The sequence below is a fragment of the Leopardus geoffroyi genome, chromosome A1, assembly GCF_018350155.1.
Source record: "Leopardus geoffroyi isolate Oge1 chromosome A1, O.geoffroyi_Oge1_pat1.0, whole genome shotgun sequence".
NCBI classification, from domain to species: domain Eukaryota; kingdom Metazoa; phylum Chordata; class Mammalia; order Carnivora; family Felidae; genus Leopardus; species Leopardus geoffroyi.
In genome coordinates, this window is record NC_059326.1 from 29,038,326 (window position 1) to 29,057,438 (window position 19,113).

The window sequence follows — 19,113 nt, forward strand, 5'->3', positions numbered from 1 at the left end:
TTAGAATACCTAAGAAGTTTGTGCCTTTATTATGAAATGTACTTAATTGTAGGCCACTTCGTGCTGTTCCCAGGCCCTTCTTGGGGCCAAGACGTTATAATAAATGCATTGTTTGCCCCAGGGAGGGAGCTCCACTGAAAGGCATCTAAACCAGCTTGTCTCCGTAGTGAGCCCTGTAATGCTGAGAAGGTTCATTGTTACCCCTGAGCAGCCAGGAGGAATGAACGCCATGAATGGCCGCAGTATATGGTGTATTCCCCCTGGAATCTTTTGTGTGCCCCAGCGAGATGACCTCATCACACACGGGGCACCTCGAACACAGCCGCAAGAAGTGGATCAGAGCAGACTACTTGAGCCTGTCACATGTGTGGAATGAATCATCTAATTCTTTACACTACGCCCTTTCCTGTGAACTGTCAGAGGAGGAGAAATCCATCAATGCCAGCGGGATTTTCTCTAAACAAACTCGAGGGCCTTGAAAGCCATTTAGAAGTAGTTTTCCGTGGACACCACTGTCAGTGTTCTTAAAAGGGCAGCTCCAGAGCCTTCAACCCTTTCTCTGCCCGGCTCCTTCCTGTGCCTGTCAGATCAGCCAGAATTAAATTCCTCCTCAAACAAAACAGAGAAGTGTAGGACTAGAGGAGCAAGAGGGTGGCAGCCTGTTGGTTGTGTCTCCATTGTGGCCCAACAATGGCAGTTATGAGAGGGATTCCACAGTTCTTTTTCTTTTTTTTTTTTTAATGTTTATTTTTGAGAGAGAGAGATCATAAGGGGGGAGGGGCAGAGATAGAGGGAGGCAGAGAATCCCAAGCAGGCTTCTTGCTATCAGCACAGAGCCTGACATGGGGCTCGAACTCACAAACTGTGAGATCATGACCTGAGCCGAAACCAAGAGTCAGATGCTTAACCGACTGAGCCACCCAGGCACCTCAGATTCCACAAGTTGTCAGCCAACATCTCCTGCCTGGAAAACTTTTTTCTGGAACTGCATCAAAGAACAGCCAAATGTCCACTTGTATTTAGTAAATTGTATATAACTTTTTCATCTTAAGCAATAAAATGTCCACTTTTAAAAAGTTATTCCAACCAGTAACATATCTGGCTTATTCAATGAAGCATCTAATTTGCTCCCACTTTCTGGTTAGGGTCATATCATAAAGTTCTTACCATTGCCTTTCCTTTACCTTTCTTTCTAAGACTGGCTGTGGCAAGAGTCCTGCAGGTAATAGAAAGGAATTCCAGTGTTCCATCTTGTGGTGGGAGAATTTACAAACTCTAAGTAAGTAGAATTAGTAGAAAGGAAGTTCTAGATGCTGTTTAGCTACCTGTATGAACTTGGGCTTGTCACTTCTGGGTCTGAATTGCTTCACCTATTTAAAATTAACTTCAAATTTAAATTTTAAAAGTTGAACAAAATTATCTCTAACACTATAGTCCCTCTTTCTATATCTCATACAGCAGTTGACTCTGTCCCTCACGTGTCTTACGAGAACAACATCATTTTTGTGTATTTTTGTCGCCTGAACCCCACAAACAGCTCCAATTATACAGAGGATTTTAGCACCCAAAAATATAGTGTTACAACTGAATATGCATTCTAAAAGCTACAAAGACATCATTAGAATTGGACAAGCAAGCTTTCCCCCATCATCTGGATGGATATTTCTGTTGGATAGTAATTCACAAGATTTCTACCCTTTGTCTCTACCTTAAATAAAAAGGTACCTTAAAATAAAACTCCATATCTGTTGATCTGCCCAGTGGATCAAAAAGGATCAGGAATTGGAAAACTACTGGGTGCTGAGAGCTGACCTTTGTGCCCCGAGCTGAACAATGCACAATTGTGTGTGTGAGTTTTTTTAATTGTTAAATCCTGTAAACAAAAATCTCCTCCAGAGGGGAAAAAATGCTTGCCGAGCAAACCTCTCAAGCTGAAAATGATTTGACACTCTTTTTTGACACTGAGCACCGTCTGGGGCTTTCACCTTTGAACGCTGCGTCTGTTCCTGCAGCCAGGCACGTCAGCTCTGGAATGCCAGGGTTACGTAATTTTTAAATTGACTAGTGCTTGTGGTATTTGGCCATGGGGAGCAAAGTAGAACACTCTTTTAAAGGGGTTTGGATCCGGATCGTGGTGGGAACGTCATGTTCGTCTCTAAGAAATCTCATCAAGGGACACGTCCTCTCTAAGGAACCTCAGCCACCACCCAAGGTCCTCCTCCTGGCAGGCGCCAGAGTCACCTTGAGGCTCCCCTCTTCTTACAGGCTTTGTGAAAGTGCTTTGGAGCAGCCAGCTTTTACCCTGAAAAAAAAAATCAGTCTTTGTCAATAAACTCGGACCCCAGAGATGGTGGGTGTGATCCCAGAGGAGTTTCAGAATATCAGGATTTATTAAAGTTCCCCGCAGCCCTGAAGCATTAGTAATGGCAGCGAGAGTTTGACCTGTGAAAAATGTCTGTCTGAACATCCCAAAGGGTCTGTCTGTGCACGCCACAGTGGGGCAAGAAAAGAATGAGCCTGTCAAGAGTACTTTGTGTAATTGGTCCCATGATACCATACATGAAGCCTTACAAATTTAAATGAAAATTAAGTATGTGTACTCAGGACATTAAAGGCAGCCTTTTACATGCAATGTGTTTATATTAACAAATACTGATGCAATGTAATGATACTATTTACTTCTTCATTCCAACACTAATTAAGAAGTCTTCTATCATCAGGGCTCCAGGAATAGAGTGAGTCTTAGCAAAGCTAGTTAGTCCATTTCCTTTTACAAAATATTTTCTGGCCCGTATCGCCCCTGAAAACACTGGCCCAGAAAGGAGCACACGCGGGCCCAGTGGAAATCAAATGGCAACAGTGGGGAAGCAGCCTGCTGACCAGCCTTCGCCTTGGCTCCTGGGGGCGGCTCCCACAGAAGCCAGGGCTGGTGAGGACACTGAGGGTTTCCACGGCAACCAGGATGCTCAGATGGCAAGTATTCTCCGCATAAAATAGAGGGCAGATGACAAGGGATACCTGGGAGGGTCAGGGCTTCCTTAGTTAACTGACACACGGTCTGGAAAATATACCTGTTTATTTTGCAGTTGACAAAGGGATTTTTATCTGAAAAGTGTCCTCTGGGGCTTCTATGTTTTTGAACAACTATTTTCAAAGCAGATAGAATGTGCATGTCCATACCTTGCAGCCTCAAGTACAAAGATCTGCTATTCGATACGTAGTGCCCGGGCGAAAGAATCTCTTTCAGTGGAGACCAGAATGGGCGCGCTGTCTGCAGAGGTGGGAGTTTGTGGCGGTTCCACAAGACCGCCTGAGAGCAGGCAGTCAGTCACTTGGCTGGAATACAGCTCCGTGCAGCTGGCCTGGCTCCTCGCCCCCTGACATCTGAAGTCTGTCTTTAGAGTGGCGTTTTCCAGAGAGAGGGGCTTCTCTTTTAAAGTACAAATAGCCCTGAGAGGCTATCCATCATGCTCATCTTGGTTTGAATTCCTTCATTCACATGCTTTCATCCAGGCCCCAGCTGAGATGAAGGTTCCAGACAGGGCCTGTGACTGGTGAGGAAGTGGGAGGGGGTGGGGGCACTTGCAGCTTGGAGCATCACCCAAGGAGGGGTCTGGGCCCGGGACATGGCGTGCAGGCATGTGACATGCACACATTGGGGGTGACATTCTCGCTTGAGGCTGCATATGTGGTCTCTCCGTCCCCTTGAGAGAGCACTCAGTGAAGGCTTTGTCAGGTGTGGATGGATGCTGGCTTGGTCCTCTGAAGCCCCGCTTCTTTAGAGACACCCAGACTTCCGCTTGCATTTCGCCCTCCGTCTTGTGGAAGCTCCACCCTCCTGGCATCTGGGTTACGGGAGTCAGGAGCCATGCACATGTCAGGGAGGCAATTCCCCAGCAAGGCCTTTCACCACTGGGCACTTGCCTCACAGCACCCGGGCCTTGTTTCTGGTGAAGTAAACAAATCAGATTTTTTTTTTCCTATTTGCCAAGAGGACTTTTACCCTGTGCTGTAGGCTTTTCAAAAAAGAATTAAACCCCTGAGAGGCCACAACCGTTATTGGAAGCCACCTCCCTCCCCTGCAGGAGCAGGCCTGGTCCACACCCCACAAGGCTGCTCCACAAGCCCTGGGAACGGTCCTGAGGAGGGAGCTGAGAAATTCCTGAGTGCCTTCCTGGTAAGGACTGGAATGACATCAGCGTGAGCCTCTCAAACCCAGAATGTTCCTCCCATACAAGGAGAGTATTGAGCATACTTACACTGGGAAGTTTTCTGAAGCGTCTGTAATTCAGACTTTTGGAAGAAGCTATTGTCTAAGTTTCTAAAAACATTTGTATATTGGGATGCCTGGGTGGCTCAGTGGATTAAGCCCCTGACTCTTGGTTTGGGCTCAAGTCAGATCTCATGGTTCGTGAGCCCCACGTCGGACTCTGAGCTGACAGTGCAGAGCCTGCTTGGGATTCTCCCTTTCTCTCTGCCCCTCTCCTACTCATGCTCTGAATCTCTCTCTGTCTCTCTCTCTGTCTCTCTCAAAAAAAAAAAAAAACAAAACAAAAAAAACTTTAAAAACACTTATGTATTATTAGCGCTAAAAAATCAGGTACCTTTGAAAAATGAGCATGGCTTCTTAAAGATAAAAGCTCCTTTGTTTTTCTTTGAGACGGCTCACTTTTTTCCTCTTCCAAAGAGAACCAGTTTTTTAAATAAAGGTATAATTGACATATAACATTATATTAGTTTCAGGTGTACAACGTAATGATTCAATAGATGTATAGATTGTGAAATGGTCACCACAGTAAGTCTGGTTACCATCCATCACCACACATTTAAAGAGAAACAGCTTTGCATTTCCTGAGCCCACCAGTGACGGCGCCCCCCCCCCACTTCATTACTGCCATTCCCAAAGGGCTTCTAGAAACCATGACATCAGCATCTCTCTTAAAACCACTTCAGCTCCTCCTCATGACAGTCTCATTTGTCCTGTCATTTGGGCATCATTCAATGAGACTATCCCAGCAAGGTCTGACTGAAAGGCCACATGGCTGGCACCCTGAAAATATGACATAAGTCAGATGAACAACAGGATGAGCACAGAAGGCAGAGACGATGAGAAGACTCACCCCAGTTTCTGTAGTCAGATCCATTCCTGCCAGGCCAAGAAACTCCAAACTCCCCCTCTGCATGGGGCAGGCAGAGTCCCCATGACTTCAGAAGCATTTCCTGGCCTCTCTGAGCACTGTTTTCTCACCTCTGAGATGAGGATAATAATCATATATCTCGGGGTGTATGTGAAGATCGAGATAAAATAATGAGGGCACTTCATAAACAGAAAGTGCTATCCAGTTCAAGTGGCATTTTCCCAAAAGGGACGTGGCCCCTCGGGAGGTGAGGGACTCTGACCAACTTTGGGGGCCAGGACACCCTTTGGTCTAGTCAAACACCTCAGAATGGATGGAGAGCCCAGAGCATCCTCTCCATCAGGGTGAACGAAGTGGGGACCAAATACAGGAAAATAAAAGCAGAGTGGTCTGGGGTCTGGGGGCAAGTGATGGGAGGCCATTCAGCTCCAGGGCTTTCTGTCCCTCCAGGACAGCACAGAGCCCATGCTCTCTATTTGCAGATGTGGTTGCAATCAAGAGTTTGTCTCCTGGCTCTGCCATCGCCTGTCTCCGGGGGAGACAAAATGGCTCTTCTTCGGAGTGGCCTCAAGCCACTCACACTGCAGCCACAGGCGTCTGTTCAGGAGGCTGTTAGCGCTAGAACTGTATTAAAAATAAAGACTATGGGCCGCCAGGGTGGCTCAGTCAATTGAGTGTCCTATGCTTGGCTTTGGCTCAGGTCATGATCCCAAGGTTGTGGGATTGAGCCCTGCATTGGGCTCTGTGCTAAGCGTGGAGCTTGCTTAAGATTCTTCCTCTCTCTCTCTCTCTCTCTCTCTCTCTCTCTCTCTCTCAGTCTCTCTCTCTCTCTCACCCCCCATGTTCATGTTCTCTCTCTCTCTCCTTAAGAGTAAATAGATACTATAGTGAGTCCATCTGGATGTCTTCCTGGCCTGTACCCCTTCCTCAATCCAGGGAAGAACCCCCAACTCAGCTAAGTATTCAGATAGCCCTTGAAAGAATTGCTCCCTGGGTGCCTGGGTGGCTCAGTCGGTTGAGTGCCCAACTTTGGCTCAGGTCATGATCTCACGGTTCATGAGTTCAGGCCCTGCATCAGGCTCTGTGCTGACAGCTCAGAGCCTGGAGCCCGCTTCAGATTCTGTGTCCCCACCCCCCTCTCTGCCTCTCCCGTGCTCATGCTCTGTCTCTCTCCGTCAAAAATAAATAAACATTTAAAAAAATGTAAAAAAAAAAAAAAAAAAAGAAAAGAAAGAATGGCTCCCTTTCAGTCGGACCCTTCTGGAAGCAGTGACTGAGGAGTCTTAGAAGGCTATGCCTAAGTTGCCATGTTCTGTCACATGCAGGAAGAATAATAAAAATTATTATTATTATTACACAAAATAATAATAGATAACTATTATTTAGCATTTTCCATGTGCCAGGCACCTCCTAAGCATTTTGCATAAACAAACTCATTAAACCCTCACAACAACTTCATGAGACAGGTACTATTCCCCCTCTCATTTTATTTAAAAAGCAAAGACCACCAGTCTACCCTAAAAGGGAAAAGAAAAGGCCAACTTGCTGCCTGAGGGCGAGAGAAGCGCATATGGCACCCTAAAAGTCAGTAGGAATAGCTATGAGTGCTTAGTATGCTGTCCCATAATTGTTTCCACATCTACATTCCTTATTGTGGGAAGGGCAAGGATCCAGTCTTATCTGTCTTTAGCCTGGCCCTGAAAAACTGCTCCATAAACTGCTACTGCATGAGTAGTTGTAGGATGCAGAGGCTCTGGGGTCCCAGAGGCAGGACTCCTACTGGGTCTCGAGGATGAGCGAGATTCTGTGAGCCGAGAGGTGCGGGAGTTTTGGGGAAGGCAGGGGTAAGAGTGATCTGAGCAAAAGCCTGAATTTGGAATGTTCCAAGGGGTAGCTGAGATGGGAGTTCTGACAGGACTCTTCTCCCATCCTTGGCTGGCTGCTACTGACCAGCCAGGAGTTTCTAAGTGAGGCCCAGCCCTGAAAAGCAGCCTGTTTTCAGAGCCTCCAGGGTGGCCTTCTGGGCTGTCCAGTTGCTAACTCCAGCCCTGACTGGCCAGGGTGAGGTGGGAGGCCAGGCCCTCCTGGAGCCCAGAGTAATGACAGCTCAACAGAGCAACCTCATTACATGGAGGACTTCATGATGTGTCTGTTTTGTTTTGCTTTGCATTTTTTTTTTCTCTTTGAAAATGAGTGGAGAACCTTCTTTTACCCAAGATTACAAGTTGGGTTAGTGATGAAAGGTCTGTGCCATGCAGAAGGAGACCTCGGGGAGGAAATTTTACATTTGCAAACCCTTTTATTGAAAATGGCTTGCTCTGTGAAAAGAAAGAAAGAAAGAAAGAAAGAAAGAAAGAAAGAAAGAAAGAAAGAAAGAAAGAGAAAGAAAAGAGGAAGGAAGGAAGAAAGGAAGGAAGAGGAAGGAAAGGAAGGAAGAGGAAGGAAGGAAGGAAGAGGAAGGAAGAAAGAAAGAAAGGAAGAAGGAAGAGGAAGGAAAGAAAGGAAAGAAGAAGGAAGAAAAGAAAGAAGAGAGAAGAAAGAAAGAAAGAAAGAAAGAAAGAAAGAAAGAAAGAAAGAAAGAAGAAAGAAAGAAAGGAAGGAAGAGGAAGGAAGGAAAGAAAGAAAGAAGAGGAAAGAAAGAAAGAAAGAAAAAGAAAGAAAGAAAGAAAGAAAGAAAGAAAGAAAGGAGGAAGGAAGGAAGAAAGGAAGGAAGAGGAAGGAAAGGAAGGAAGAGGAAGGAAGGAAGGAAGAGGAAGGAAGAAAGAAAGAAAGGAAGGAAGGAAGAGGAAGGAAAGAAAGGAAAGAAGAAGGAAGAAAAGAAAGAAGAGAAGAAAGAAAGAAAGAAAGAAAGAAAGAAAGAAAGAAAGAAAGAAAGAAAGAAAGGAAGGAAGAGGAAAGAAAGAAAGGAAGGAAGAGGAAGGAAGGAAAGAAAGAAAGAAGAGGAAAGAAAGAAAAAGAAAGAAAGAAAAAGAAAGAAAGAAAGAGAAAGAAAGAAAGAAAGAAAGAAAGAAAGAAAGAAAGAAAGAAAGAAAGAAAGAAAGAAAGAAAGAAAGAAAAAGGAAGAAAGAAAGAAAGGAAGAAAGAAAAGAAAGAAGAAAAAAATCAGCAGGAAGGATCAGAATTATTTCTGCCTTTGTGAGGCTGCCTGGGACCCCTGGCTGATCATCATGGCTGCCAAGCATTTCAAGCCTACATACAACCCAGAAAGACAACCCCCTGAACTCACAAATCACTAGAAGACAGAAAAACTCAGTTGGCACATGTTCCTAAACCTAGACAAATCTGTGCTTCAGCAAGTTGCTTTGGAAAAAGCCTAGCACAACATGGATTGGTCAAATTGAATGGATGGATGGATGGAGGGATGGATGGATGGAGGGATGGATGGGGTGGTAGTTGGGTAGGTGGATGGATTGAAGAGAAGAAAATTTACCCTATTTAAAATACCTAAAATAGGGGTGCCTAGGTGACTAAGTCAGTTGGGCACCCAACTCTTGATTTCAGTTGAGTCATCTCATGGTTGTGAGATCAAGCCCCACAATGGGCTCCAAGCTGAGCATGGAGCCTGTTTGATATTCTTTCCCTCTCTCCCTCTAACCCTCTCCCCCGCTTGTGCTCTCTCTCTCTCTCTCTCAAAAATAATAATAACAACAACAACAAAATACCTAAAGGAAAGGAGATTAGCACCCACAATAACAATACTGTAGCAGAGATGGAGATTAAGCTTTAGTTTAAGCAGGAATTCTGTCACATCTGCTAGAGTGGCAGCATAGGCCCACCCCTAATCCATTTACATGAGGGATGAGGAACCACAGGGAAAGATGTCATCCCAAGAGAAGAATAAATCAGACACCCAAGCTTGACCTTATAACAAAATATTTGAAGTGGGAGAGGCAAGTATGCTGTGTGGTATTGAACATGAGTTTGTGTCCAGGTCAGCCCCTGGTGACGAGGAGACATCTAGGTAGCTGTGCCCAGAAGACACCACATCACCCAACAGAAACCATTTTTCTGTGAGTAACCGAGTCGGTTCCAAGGGACCACATGCTGCTTACCAAGGCACAGAGGACTTGGCAACAAATGTCCTTAAGCTCTTGGGCATTGGATTCAAATCATGACTACCATACTAACTAGTTTTCTGTCCTAGGGAAGTTTTCTAAGACACTTTTTTTATTGAGATACAATTCACATACCATAAAATTCACCCTTTTAAAGCAAACAATTCAGTCAGTGGTTTGGAGTATATTCAGAAAGTTGTGCAAATATCACCACCTAATTCCAGAATATTTTCATCACCCCAGAGGGAAATCTCATATTCATTAGTAGTCACTCCCCACTGCCCCTCCCCCATCCCCTGGCAACTGTAATCTACTTTCTTTGTCAATGAATTTGCCTATGCTGAATTATTTCATGCAAATAGATTCATACTCATGGGACCTTTTTTTGCTTCTTTCTTTTACCATAATGATTTCAGGATTCATCCTTGTTGTATCATGGATCACTACTTCACTCTTTTTTATGCCAAATATTATTCAATTGTGTCAACATACTACATTTTGTTTCTCCATTTATAACTTGATGGATATTTTGGCTGTTTCCACTTTTTGTCTAATATGTATAATGCTGCTATGAGCATTCATGTACAAGCTTTTATGTGGACATGTTTTCAGTTCTCTAGGAGTAGAATTGCTAGGTCATATAGTAACTCTATGCTTAACTTTTTGAGGAATTGGGCAGCTATTTTCCAAAAGGGCTGCACCATTGAATTCTCACCAGCAATATGAGGGTTCCAACTTCTCTACATCCTTTCTAACACTTGTTATTTTCTATCTTTTTGATTATAGCCATCCTAGTGGATGTGAAATGGTATCTCATGTGGGTTTGATTCTCATTTTCCTAATAACTAATGATATTGAGCATCTTTTTCTTTGCTTATAACCATTTGTATATCTTCTTTAGAGAAATATCTGTTCAAATCCTTTGCCCATTTCTTTAATTGGATATTTGTCCTTTTATTGTTGAGTTGTAGGAACTCTTTATATATTCTGGATATTAGACCATTATCAGATATATGATTTGCAATTATTTCCCCCATTCTATGAGTTGCCTTCATTTTCTCAATAAGGGTCCTTGAAAGTACAAAAGTTTTTAATTTTAATGAAGTCCAATTTATCTATCTTTTCTTTGGTTGCTTATGCTTTGGGTGTTATATCTAAGAAAAAATTGCCAGGGCACCTGGCTGGCTCAGTTGGTAAAGCATACTTCCCTCGAGCTTGGGTTGTAAGTTCAAGCCCCATGCTGGGGGTAGAGATTACTTAAAAATAAAAATAAAAAACCTTAAAAAAAAAAAAAAGAATGAAGGGGCGCCTGGGTGGCTCAGTCGGTTGAGTGGCCGACTTCGGCTCGGGTCACGATCTCGCGGTCCGTGAGTTTGAGCCCCGCATCGGGCTCTGTGCTGACAGCTCGGAGCCTGGAGCCTGTTTCGGATTCTGTGTCTCCCTCTTTCTGACCCTCCCCTGTTCATGCTGTGTCTCTCTCTGTCTCAAAAATAAATAAACGTTAAAAAAAATTAAAAAAAGAATGAAAACATTGCCTAATCCCAAGTCATGAAAATTCATGCTTACATTTTCTTCTAAGAGTTTCATAGATTAACCTCTCACCTTTGATCCATTCTGAGTTAATTTTTGTGTGAAATAGGGTACAACTTTTCTTTTGCATGTGCATATCCAGTTTTCCCAGCACTACTTGTTGAAAAGACAGCTCTTTCCCAATTGAGCTATCATGGCATCCTTGTCTAAAAGTAAATGACCGTAAATGTTTGGGTTTATTTGTGGACCATTAATTCTATTCTAATGATCTATATGACTATCCTTATGCTACTGCCGTGAAGTCTAGATTGGTAGAGTTTTGTGGTAAGTTTTGAAAACTATGAATCCTACAACTTTGTTCTTTTTCAAGATTATTTTTGCTGTTCTTTACATTTCCATATCAATTTTAGAATCAGCTTGTCATTAAAATCCCTACTAAAAAGCTGGGATTTTAGTTGGGATCGCTTTGAATCTACGGATCATAATGGGGAGTATTGCCGTCTAACAATATTAAGTTGTCCAATCCATGAACACAAGGTGAGTTTCTATTTCTTGAGGACCTCTTTCATTGCATTCAACAATATTTTATAGTTTTCAGTTGTCTAAGGCTTGCACATCTTTAATTTTTATTCCTAAGTGTGTATGTGTGTATGTTTATTTATCCCTAAGCATTTTCTTCTTTTTGATGCTATTGTATACGGAATTATTTTCTCAATTTTATTTTCAGATTGTTTATTGCTCAAGGACAGAAATACAACTGAGTTTTGGATGGTGAACTTTCGTCTTCCCGTCTTGCTGAGCTTGTTTACTAGCTGTAACAGGGCAAGTTAAAGCACCACGAAGCTCATGGTTCTTAGTAAGATTCGGCCACTTTTCTTAAATATATTCTCTGATTGTTGCAAGTCTTTAGTTAATTTGCAGAATTTTGAAACAATTAATTCTGACTTTTTTTTTTTTTTTTTTTTTTGCCCGTGCTGTCAGGGCTTTTATGGAGGGGAGGATTTCCAGAGGTCTTGACCCCACCATTTTCACTCACATTACCCCCCTCTCAAGGAAGTTTCTCATACCTCCATTTCCTCAACTGTATTACTATCTTTCCATCGTTTTGGGTGTAAAGCACCTAACACCACCTGGTGCTAGCAGTTAATTAGGAAAGTTATTATCACCGGAGAAATAGATGGCAGTGAATGTGCTGGGACTGCCTAACCTTGTTCGGGAACACACAACACAATCCTCTGGTGACTCCGTTTATACCCAAATAGCTCTCCACATAGCCCCACCTAGTCTTCCATTCAATTCCTCACAAACCAAACATCTCTTTCATTCCCTTTCCCAAGCTGTACTCCCTCAGTGTCTGATGCGAGCTAGCTGGCAATGTGCTAATTACTAACACGCCACTTCTCCAGGTAACTCGGGGTCTTACTGAGTTCTGCTCACGGATCTCAGGGAGGTTCCTGAGCCTGAGGCGGCCACAGCCAGCTCAGGCCACAGGAGCCTAGGGGAGGCAGGAAAACCTTGCTCCTCTCAAACCCACCCCAGCTCCATCCACCTTCACTTCAGGCCAGCCCTAGCTAGGAAGACTTCCGTGGTTTATGAATGGTTCTAAGAAGACTAAACTTGGAGGTTATGTGGTCTGTGGTATCAACCAGGAACAGCAACTAAGTAATCGCAATAAACCTCCTCTCTGTGCAGAACCTCTTCCGGGCTGCGCAGGACTTCCATCGTCCCAGCCTCATGGAAGCCCTGCAGGTTACTGAGTTAGCAAGGTGCCACGCCCCTCAAGGACACAGTGCTCCTCCAGCCTCCTCTCCAGATGGTCCACCCATGCCCCTCACTGTAGTCTGCCATAGCTCCCAACTGACCGTGTCTGCTGTCCCCTTTGCTGGAAACCCCCTCCCACTCCATCCCCCATATGACCACCTCTCAGTCCTTCAAAGCCTAGTCACAGGACCTTCAGAGAGGATTTCCCAAGAATCTTCTTTGCCACTGCTTCACCTCAAATATTTGTTGAGCACTTGCTATGTTTCAGGCCCTATCCTAGGCTGGGATACAACAGTGAACTTATTCTATGAAACACACATTCTAGTGGCAAGACCAAAAATAAGCAGAAAATATGCAGGTAGTAAGTAATAAGCTCTCATAATAAAAATAAAAGAGAGTTAAGGTTGGGTTGGGGGGGGTGCGCTAGTTTAAATAAGGTACTCAGGGAAACCTGAGTCTGATAAGACAACAATTGAATAGAAACCTGAAGGAAGTAAGGTCCTGGTCCTGGGCTGCACCAATATCAAAGATAAGAGCATTCCAGCCAGAGAGAATAGCATGTACAAAGGCCCTGAGGTGGAAGCGGATTTCACAAGCTTGAAAAACAGCAAGGAGACCGGTATGTCTGGAGTGGAGTGAACAAGGGGAGAGTGTCAAACGATAAGGCCAGAGAGATCTCACACCCCATACTACATTGGGCCTTATAGATCATGGTAAGGACTTTGGATTTTACAGGATGTAAATCTGGAAGCCAATGGAGGGTTCTGACACAGTAGTGACGTACTCTGAATTGCATTTTGAAAGGAGCACTTGGGCTGCCATATTAAGAGACCATGGAAGGCCCAGGATGAAATTAGACCAGTTAAGGAGCTCGCTGCAACAGTTAAGACATGGTGGTAAGATGGTGCAGGGACCTGGGTGAGCAGTGGAGGCGGTGAGACGTGGTCAGAATCTATATATGTTCTGAAGATGGAGCCAACAGGATTTGCTGATGGATTAGATGTGGAATGTGACCCCTTCTGCTGCAGTTTCCTGAACCATCTACAGACCCTGCAAGTTGTAACCTTTGACTCTCCATGGTTGTGGATGGGAGGCACTTTGGCTGTCTCCAACTAAGATCCTCTTTCTGCAGGACACACTGTGTGACTACACTGGGAACTAGCAGAGTGTGACCATCTCCCAGCAGCTGACAAGAGGCAACGCCACGGACAGCCATACGAGCAGCCCCCAAGCTGAGGCATGGACAGGTCCCAGCAGGGCTGGCAGAGGAGAAGGAAAGGACATCAAAGTGGGAGTTTGCCACCTTGTCTGTACGTTGGCGTCACGTGGGAGAGTTCTCGTCCAGATGGTACTCCAGACCAATTTGTCAGAGTACCTGTGGGTGGGAGCCTGGCATCCATGCTTTTCAGTTTCCCAGGAGATCCCTAACATTCAGCCAAGGTTGGGAGCCACTACCTTGAATCAACAAGTGCTTTTTTTATGCCTCCTGGTGTTTGCTGACTCCAGTTGTGCTTAGCAAGGGGCTAAGTGGGGGAGGGGGGCATGAGAACCCCCCCCCCCAACACACCATCCTTGCAGAGTAAGGGGAACCACACAAGGGCTGCAGAGCGTTCTTCTGCTCACAACTGAAACCAAATCAATCTCTCCAAGAAAGCATTGCAAATCAACCCCTCACTCCACACCTCCACCTCCAGTCCTGTTTTGAATATAAGTGTATTTCAAAGACTTTTTTTAATGCTATCCAGCCAAGCTCTGCCCAGGAATGTCTCCCAGCAGAGCCCACCTGTGTGTGGAATGTGGCAGAGAAGGGCGAGAGCCCGGGGCTGAGCCCAGCATGTTGAAGTGTTCATTTCCCACCTGGGCACTGGGACAGATGGGGTGGTGGCCAGGAACCTGAGGAGAGTGAGAGAATGAAGGATTTCTCCAAGACATACGGACTTGGAAACAGGTCAAATCTCAATTACAGACCCAGGAGCCAGAGCGACCTGCTCCCCTCTGCCCCCCTGGTGAAGCCCCTGGGTCGGCCACTCCAGAGCCAGCAGACAGAGGAGCCATTCATTGCACAGACCCTTTCCCATTTATCCAAATCCCCAGACACTTTGTGGATAGAACCCAAATAACTTGATTAAGGTAAGGTGAAACGAGACACGTTCGCTGCTTGAAAATTGAGAACATCTGTCCTGGGTAGCAAACCAAAGCCAAGGCTCTTTGTAACTAAGGAAAGGGCATCCCCAAGGAGTCCAGGCATGAGAGCAGGGCCGGTTCTCTCTACACCCTCCTCCTTGCCCACCCAAAGGGCAGCCAGGGGGATTGTGACTCAGGACTGCGGGGAGAGAGTGAGTGCAGTGGTCAGGCCAGCCTGGACTTGACCCTTGACTCCACCACGACTGCTTACGTGCCCTTAAGGTCCATGTTTAACCTGGTAGCTACAGCGTCCTCACAGGCTTGCAGGAAGATTAAGCAGATGCTGACACGTGAAGGTATTCTGTTATGTTGTCTCCCCCAGGCTCCCCTTGGCTGCCCACTGGACCCATGATTTGGCAGACTCAGTTAAAGCTGAGTCAGGCTGTCATTCCCATGCCCTAAAGGCCTCCTTTCTGTGGGTCCAGAAGGAGGAGAGTAAAAGAACCAGGTTATAGACAATGTCTTTCTCCCCCCCCCCCCAAAATCCGTATGTTGAAATCCTATCTCCAGGACTTGGCATTTGGGGATAGGCCCTTCGGGAGGCGATTGGGTGATTAATGCCCTTATAAAGAGATCCCAGAGAGTTCTTCCACTGCTTCCATTTGAGGACACAGCAAGAAGATGGCCATCAGTGAACCAGGAAGCAGGACCTTGCCATACACAGATCTGCTGGCACCTTGATCTTGGACTTGCCAGCCTCCAGAACTAAGGGAAATAGGTGATTTTTGTCTAAGCCACCCAGTCTATGGTATTTTTGTTATAGCAGCCCGAACAGACCAAGGTAGGCCAGGTTGTGACCATGCTGTCACAGAAGAGGCCCCCAGCATGTGGGGAAAGTTCTGGCTCCAGAGTCATGTTGGGTGAATGACTTTCAAGAACAGTGAGGTGGTAGCCCCAGCACTGGTCCCAGAGAAAGTTCATCATGACACCACTTCATGAATGATGACATGAGGTCTAGAGAAGCATCTAAAGATGTTACAATCATCCCCACAACAAAATGGGGAAGGAACAAGGGATAGCAATGCTGGGATCTCCCCCACCCACAAGGTGGCATCGCTTAATATGACTGCAGCTCACGCCTTCTTCCAAGCAGACTCCAAAATAGGGTTCCTGTAGGGGATTAAAGGTGGCCGCAATTCTTCGTCATTCTCTCATCGGGAGGTGAAGTTTATTTCCCTTCCCTCAAGCCTGAGTTGGCTCATGACTGCTTGAGTATCAGAAGGTGGTAGGAGTGATGCTGGACCAATCCAAGCCTGAGAGCGCTTCTGCTGTGACACCTGTGACATTTTTGGGAGACCTGAACCTCCATGTTGAAAAGCTGAGCTCCTCTGCCAAAAAGTCCACATGGAGATGTCACGCAGAGGCCATATGGGAAGCAGATGCCTTGAGATGACATGGAGAGGCCAACTGTTCTCGGGCCCCAGGAGCCTCCAGGTGACTGCAGCCCCAGGTGCCACCTGACTACAACCACGAGTGAGCCCAAGAACTGCCCCGCTGAGCCTGAGAAGCAACAAAATGCTCACTGTTTTAAGCCGTTAAGTTTGGAGGTGGTTTGTTGCACATCGATGGATAACGGACGAGAGTGCTGCTCTTGAGTACCTTCCTGCTCCCCGGTCTATGAGACAGGCCCCAGAGTCAAACTCCCCCACCCCTTGCACACAAAGTGTAGGTGCAGAGGACCCCAGGATGGGAAGGACATCAGATCGTGAGATCTCGGCTGCCTGTTTCTGTGTTACTGTCGGCAGGTTTAAAACACAAGAGTCCTCCTCTGATCCGATCCCCTATTCGCCATCTGCTCACTGTCTCTGCCCAGGGCCCACATTGAAACCCTGAAGGCCGACTCAGCCTCCCCTGTTTAACCAGACCCTCCTGCTTCAGGGTGGGCAGTCCTAAGGGGTGGTCCATCCCATCCTCACCAGCACATCCTGACAGACCCTCCCTCCATCCTCCCTCTTCTCTGACTCTGCCAGCCCTTCCACCCAAACCCATCTACCTGACAGGAGCTCTAATCTTCCACATACACAGGACGATATTAAAAACTCTCAGGGCTCCTGGGTGCATCCATCCGTTGAGCGTCCGACTCTTGATCTCGGCTCAGGTCAGGATGTCATGGTTTGCGAGTTCAAGCCCCTTGTCGGCTCCATCCCGACAGCATGAAGGCTGCTTAGGATTCTCTCTCCCTCTCTCTCTGCCCCTCCCCAACTCACGCTCTGTCTCTGAAAATACATAAAGTTTAAAAAAAATAAAAAGTCTCATTCCAAACCCAAGCCTGCAGTCAGGAATGAAATCAAATAACACTCTCTGAAAGAAAACTGGAAGGTCCCTTCACAGACTTGGCACTTACCCCATGCCTTGCCCTGCTTTGAGGGTCAAGCATGGCTTATAGAGATTTTATGGAAAATTCCAAACAGACACAAAAGTACAGTACACCCCCATGGACATCACCCAGGGCTCACAGCAAATCTTTTTTTTTTTTTTAAGTTTTTTATTTATTTATTTTGAGAGAGAGAGAGAGAGAGAGGCAGAAAGAGGGAGAGAGAGAATCCCAAGCAGCCTCTCTGCTGTCAGCACAGAGCCTGACATGAGACTCAAACTCACAAACTGAGATCATGACCTGAGCTGAAATCAAGAGTCAGAAGCTTAATCGACTGAGCCCCCACCCTGGGCGTGGGCAAACCTTGTTTTCTGTCACCTCACCCCCTCTCCCCTATGCCCACCTTCCAGATGATTCTGATACAAATCACAGACATCATATTGCTTCATCGCTAAATACTTGGAGAAGCCTCTCTAGAAGCAAGGACTATCCTTTCTCACCACAATACCATAGTACATAGGCTTCAAGAAGTCCAACGTGTGCCAGGCCTGACCCAGGAATGCGTCCCCGTAGGTAAGGCCCACCTGTGGAATGTGGCAGAGAGATGACAGAGCACCAGGCTGGCCCCAGGGTATTAGCTGCAGTTCTGGGTGCCAGATGGAACGCGGGGGACCTAGGAGCCTGAGGACAGCGAGAACCACAAGCAAACAGGAAAGAGGCTCCCCAGAGCTGACTGGACTTGGAGGCAGCCACAGTGCCGCTCTGCGGTCACACCCACTCTCGTCATCTTCCTCCATCAGGGCTGCGTCTCACAGCCCTGGCGTTCTCGGATGGACTCAGAGCTGTGGACCACCTGAAGGGAAAATGGGTCTAGTCGTTCACTGTCACCCTGAGAAGAGTGCAGATTCCAGTGGCTGCCAACCATAGTAAGTCACGCCCGTCGCCTCAGCCCCAGGCTCTGCCACTCGGGCCTTACCCAGAACGCCTGGCTCAGGAGCATGGCGGGACTCCTGTCTTTTCCATGAATCTGAAACATGGACCAGAACAAGGAAAGACGTGGAAGATTAAAGTCTATTTCTGTTATGCATTTTAAAAATGCTTTAGTTGGTGAATTCCTAAAAAATAGTAACTGTGCCTCATGCTTCTTTATCTCTCTCACAGTTTCTGTCCCACAGTTCCTCACCCTCGGCACTATTGAATTTTAATTCTTTATTGTGGGGACTTAGGGAAGAGCAGTCTGAGCATCAAAGGATGTTGAGCAACATCCCTAGCCTCTACTCCTTGGGAGCCAGTACCAGCCTCTCTCCTTGTGACAACAAGAATGTCTGCAGACATTGCAAATATTCCCTGGGAAGCAAATCTGCCTTAGAGTTGAGAGCCACCCATCTACACAATAGTGAGTGGTCAACTTGTTCATTTGTATCTTTATTCCTCTAATTCGTGTTAAATCCCTTCTGAAAGAGATGTTGACTCACTGTGTTAGATAAATTAGAAATGAGTGGATAACAGGAAATTTTCTTTAGAAGCCTCTTATCTGTCTTAAGGATTTTGATCAAACTTGCCAGTTTTTTGGTCAATAATAATTGTTATTTAGATTTCAAATATGTAAATTATATTTAAGTCAGAAGCACCTCAAGTAAGTTAAAACCAAGCCATCAAAGCAAATAACTGTGGCATGTTAAGTGACTGGGTTCTGTGTAAATTTTTTTTGTTTGTTTTTTTCTATTTTTAAAAAATTTTTTTAATGTTTATTTATTTATTTTGAGAAAGAGGGGGGGAGAGAGAGCACAGCTGAGGAGGGGCAGAGAGAAGGAGAGAGAGAGAGAGAGAGAGAGAGAGAGAGAGAGAGAGAGAGAGAATCCCAAGCAGGCTCCACACCATCCACGTAGAGAGCCCAATGTGGGGCTCGAACTCAAAACTGCGAGATCCTGAACTAAGCTGAGATCCAGAGTCGGATGCTTAACCAACTGCACCACCCAGGCCCCTATTTATTTTTACAATTAAAAAACAACAAGAGACTGTCTCTGGCATTGGGGCTACAAATAAGTCTACATATCATGACATTTTTCCTGTGGACTCTGAGGACCTACATCTTAGTTTTGTAAGCCTTGAGTAGGAGTTCCAATCACCT